This window comes from Hylobates moloch, unplaced genomic scaffold (assembly GCF_009828535.3).
Source record: "Hylobates moloch isolate HMO894 unplaced genomic scaffold, HMol_V3 SCAFFOLD_10, whole genome shotgun sequence".
Lineage (NCBI taxonomy): Eukaryota > Metazoa > Chordata > Mammalia > Primates > Hylobatidae > Hylobates > Hylobates moloch.
Genome location: NW_026652285.1, coordinates 35,285,915 through 35,291,757, shown reverse-complemented (window position 1 = coordinate 35,291,757; position 5,843 = coordinate 35,285,915).

Sequence of the window (5,843 nt, the reverse complement as noted above, 5' to 3'; positions counted from 1 at the left end):
TCTGACAAGAGGTTAATAACCAGAATATATAAGGAGCTCAAACAACTCTATAGGAAATAATTTAATAATCCAATCAAAAGATGGGCAAAAGATCTGGATAGACATTTCTCAAAAGAAGACAGACAGATGGCAAACAGGTATATTTAAAGGTGCTCAACATCATGGATCATCAGAGAAATGCAAATCAAAACTATAATGAGATATCATCTCATCTCAGTTAAAATGACTTATATCCAAAGGCAGGCACTAACAAATGCTAATGAGGATGTGGAGAAAAGGGGACTCTAGTACACTGTTGGTGGGAATGTAAATTAGTACAACCACTATGGAAAACATTCAGAAGTTCCTCAAAAAAACTAAAAATAGAGCTACCCTATGATCCAGCAATCCTACTCTTAGATATATACTCAAAAGAAAAGAAATCAGTATATCGAAGAGTTATCTGCACTCCCATGTTTATTGCAGCACAATTCACAATAGCCAAGATTTGTAACCAACCTAAGTGTCCATCAACAGGCAATGGATAAAGAAAATGTGGTACATATACAAAATAGAGTACCATTCACCACAAAAAAAGAATGAGATCCTGTCATTTGCAACAACATAAATGGAACTAGAGGTCATTGTGTCAAGTGAAATAAGCCAGGCAGAGAAAGACAAACTTCACATGTTCTCACTTATTTGTGGGAGCTAAAAATTAAAACAATTGAACTCATGGAGATAGACGGTAGAAGGATGGTTACCAGAGACTGGGAAGGGTGGTGCGGCTTTAGTGTGGGAAGTGGGGATGGTTAGTTGGTAAAATAAATAAATAAATAAATAATAGTCACAAAGAATGATTAAGACCCAGTATTTGCTAGTACAACAGGATGACTAAAGTCAATAATAATTTAACTGTACATTTTAAAATAACTAAAAGAATATAATTAGATTGTTTGTAACACAAAGGATAAATCCTTGATGTGATAGATACCCTGTTTACTATAATGTGATTATTACACATTGCATGCCTGTATCAAAATATCTCATGTAACCCATAAATACATACACCTACTATGTACCCCCCAAAAAAACTAAAATTTAAAATTTTTTAAAAAGAAATGCTAGTGAGCCATGTAGCAAGAATGAGAAGGTGGGTGGAGGAGTAAGAGAGAGAGAGAAAGAGAGAAGAAAAAAAGGAAGGGATGGGGGAAGAAGGGAAGAAAGAAATATTGCTTTGAATGTGTTTAATAAAAATGCCATATATAAAAAACAATCCTTGAAAAAAGCAACATGACATAAAATATGAAGTAATAATAATCTGGAACTAAAGTGCTATATTATGTTTTAGTATCCTAAAATGTAATTAATAAGGTGAGAGATAAAAAGTAAAAGCATACTAGGTTTCTCAGCTTTTACCTTTTGCCATAAGTGAAATGTTTTAAATTTCCAAAAATTAAGGACTTTCACACAACTAAATGTTATATAGTGATTAAAAATATGTACTTCTTGTTAAACATACAGCATAGTAAACCCATTTTCCCTCAGGCCACATTGATTGGACTTAGTTCCCATGCCCACCCTAGTCTTAACATTTGCAAAGACCACTTCTAAGTAATCCTGGGTTAGGAGTGAAGCTGATCTTTCTTAAGACCAAGATGGCTTTACTAGCCACAAATCATGTTTCTGTTTTCAGGATGATAGGCTGGGAGGATTAGCTCTTGGGAAACCAGTAAACTTCCTTCCACCAAAGACCTCCCACCAAAGGCAATGAGAAACACACCTACAGTTGGACCAATTGAGTCTGGTGCTCACGGCAGTGAGGGAGAATGCACATCATGGGGAATCATCTCAGTAAGAAAGTATGAGAAAAGATTAATTATAGGATTTGGGCATGGGTTAGGTGACTCTGGGGAGGGTTAAAGAAAGTTGGACTTTGCTATGAATTGGATACTGTCAGGAAACAGAGACAATTCTAGACTGGGTATCTATATTAGTTCATTTTCACCCTGTCAATAAAGTCATACATGAGGCGGACAATTTACAAAAGAACAAGGTTTATTGGACTTACAGTTCCATGTGGCTGGGAAGGCCTCGGAATCATGTGAAAGGCACATCTCACATGGTGGCAGACAAGAGAAGAGAACTTGTGCAGGGAAACTCCCATTTTTAAAACCTTCAGATCTCATGAGACTTATTTACTATCACAAGAACAGCACAGGAAAGACCTGCCTTCATGACTCAGTTATCTCCCACTGGGTCCCTCCCATAACATGTGGGAATTCTGGGAGCTACAAGATGAGATTTGGGTGAGAATACAGAGCCAAACCATATCAGTATCCTAATGAATCTTCTCTATAAGTCAAGAGGAACAGATAGAGGCTAAAGCTTTGATCGTCACTCATGTTAGCCAAGAGAGGAGGATGTTTGGTATTTGGGTCATTTGGTTTTGCCTGTGCTTAGACAAAATTTTGAAGTTGTCTTGTCTCACTTGTTTTTTCTGTCACCCCATTACAGTCAGAGTGCCCTGGTCTGCTGTTGATGTTCTATGAGATCATTTGTGTCCAACAGGCAAACACTATGAACTAGATGTAAATATCAGGCCAGTTTCCTTATGTCAGGAGCTGTTTTTCTCTTTTTCAGTGGTTTTATTCAGATGATGGGGTTGAGGTGAGAATAAATCCTAATGCTGTTAGTTGTACTTAATATTTTTGATACTTCATACAGCTAATAAGAGGCACAAACTTGGAAATATTTTCCTCATAACTAATTTTAAAGAAAAAAATGTGTTTGTATTGAAACTAATGAAACAGTTAATTTTCTGTATGCAGGAAATGGTGACCTTTCTCTCATTCTCTCTTCCCCTGGAGAACCTCTAGGGTGCTTCTGTTTACAATAAATATGTAGGGCTTTATTTATTTACTTGGTCTTCTGTAATACTCACAAACATTAATTTATAGCAGTGGCTTTATTTAAACAGCAAACCAAAAAAAAAAAAAAAAAAGCTTCTCCAAATGAGCATTTCTAAGCCAAGTTTATTGCCAGTGGGAACTTGTTTCCCTTTCAGTTATAATTCTCTCCAAACAAGGTACTATGGCGGGGAGTCTAAGAAACAGTGTGACCCAGCTCACTGTGGCTTTATTCCAAGCTTCAGCTCCAACCGGGGCTGAGCCACACAATGCAGAGATCAAGAAAAACAAAAGGTTCCAGTTCCACTGGAGATAGTAGCTTCTGGGTCTCAGTGGTCAACAAAGAGAACAGAGTGCTTCGTGGAAACAGAAATTGAGGCTTTTGCCATCCACAGCTTACTTTCCAAGTGCTGCCATTCTGCACTTGCTCACCATTTTAACTACCCTTTTTTTAATGTTACAACAGTAAAATATAAAATGTATTTACAAAGTAATCTGTTTACTTAAAAATACATGATATACACCAAATTGCTGAGAGGACATTATTGGTCAATTGAAATGGGTACTTTTTATCTTTTTCTATATCTCTATAATCAGCATATGTTACTTCCACAATAAGAGAAAAACAAACACTAAATAGGTCATAATAGAGTTAAGAAAGCAGACTGCATCATAGCACTAAATTGAAAACCTAATCGATCCTTAGCTTCTTAGATAAACTCCCTTTTTCACACCCTCAGCTCAAGGAATCCACAACAAGAATAATAAGCTGGCAATAATTAAGTCAATTGGGCAAATAAGCCAAAAAAGTCAGTTATTTGGAAATTGTCTCATATAATTTCATGAATGAGTTGGATACAGAAGACAGCGAGAGACACAAGTCAGACTACTGTGCCTCCAGGAAAGGGGGCAAAGCTGTGCCAGCCCTTCCAAAAGCAGGGAGACAGACAAAGGCAAAGCCTGCAGGTCTGTGAACATGCCCCTGTAGTATAAGCGCTGAATGGGCTGGAGAATCCATTCTGCAGTTTTCCATTCCTCTCCCATAACCCACTGCCTAGATCATCGCAGGCCTCTTCTCGGATTCATGGTCAGTTAGAGCAGCCCTTCCTTCTGGTATCTAAAACATGATTCCATGACAGAGTTTCCAGGAAAAATTTCACAAGTGGCCAGCTCCTGCCTTGTTTCTCTGATCTTGCTTTCCCCAGGCCCTTCCAGGTGGACTATCTGATGACATTTACAGCCCCAAGCCCAAGGTAGCAGGGGCAGGAAGTACAGCAGCAGCCTCAGATTTCAAGAAGGTGTACCTGGACCTGATCCTATTGCTTATGGACTTGGGATCTGCCCTGGCCCACTGGTAGACCCCTTGGCACAGCTCCCCTTTCTGCCCTTGCTCCACCCCCTGCCCTGAAGGGTTGATCCAGACTCTAGGACATGACTTCTGCCTTGGTTTTCCTGCATTACACTCCCATATTCCCTAGTAATTCCCTAAGCCCAAGGATGCCTAATTAGGGCACAGAGTATGCTCGTCTCCTCTTCTGGGAGACTAACTCCTGTTTCCTCTCCCTGCCCCTAGCTGGAGACTCAGTTTAAACTGAACTCTCTTTACCCTTTCCAAAGTCAAGCCTTTCACACTGATTTTGACCTGAACTAGAGGTCTCCAACCCTCTATTCTTCTGAATATTCTGCACTGATTGGGAAACTAAAAATCAGATCCACAGCCTCCACACTACAAACCAATGATATGATGCAATTATGTTGCCATTAAAGGAGGGTACAGAGTACACTTTGCTGTAACTGATTTCTACTCAATGTTGGTCCTGTTGATGGCATAAATAGGGGGCACATACACAGGAAATCAGATGCCTGCCTGGAAAATATTCACATGTCAATTGTATGAAAAATCAGCTGCCCACAATAGTCACATAAATATCTCATTATATATGTTAAAGTTCAAAATATGTGGACCCTTCTATTTCAGAGATGCTCACATCCTCTGCTGCATGGTAAATCACTGTTCCATGGAGCTTGCAATTCCTCTCCCTTTTCCTCTTTCCAGGATCATTTTGAGGGTTATGCATTTGCCCTTCAGCAGTGATGAATGGAGTGTTGTGCTAATGCTGGACTCTACCATTATTCATGTCCCCATCCTCTGTCCAGGCCGTTAATTGCAGCATCCTGGAAGTGGAAGCAAAAACTGTATTACAGAGGAAACTTTCATCTTCCTGATTATAATACCTGACAAAAGGCAGGCTTTTCTATTAATCTCAGATACCTTCCACCGGAGAAGCATCCATTCACTCACTGTACATACACAGGGCCCACATCCAGGCATCATCACACAGAAACAGAATATGTGGCTCATGGGATCTATAACTTCAGTCTGAAGAAGCTGAGCTGATAATCATATCACTCCACTGCCACATCCTTAATCAGCCTATTACGGGCATAAATTAAGACTTTTATTGAAGAAAATCTGTGTCCCAGAATTCCTGATTGCCAGGACCCAGATGAGCTCTGCTGAATATAAAGTATTCCACCATATTCTAGCTCTCTCACCGCAGCCTATTATAATCCAATTCATGCTTATTCAAAAATGCCCTGAATTTGTCAGAGCCATCTCTTCCCTCCCACTTTAGCTCTTAAAGCGACACTCTAAAGAGGGTATTCGGTTACACAAATTGTATCTAAAGGATATTGACCAAAGATTTATTGTTCAATATGTGTAATTAGAATGATTTTTGTCACAATTAATCAAGAGGCAGAACAAGTGACAAGTCCATCGGAGCGCAATAAAAGCATCAGTTTGGGTTACAAGACAATCCATAGTTGATCATGGCTTCTATTAAGTCTTAGAGCTACAAAGGTTCTAACTTTGCCATCTGCTACTTCGTCAAATGGTTTATAGGAAAGCTTCTAGCCTGGAGAAAAACTAATGCAGCTGTGGGCTGCTTGCTT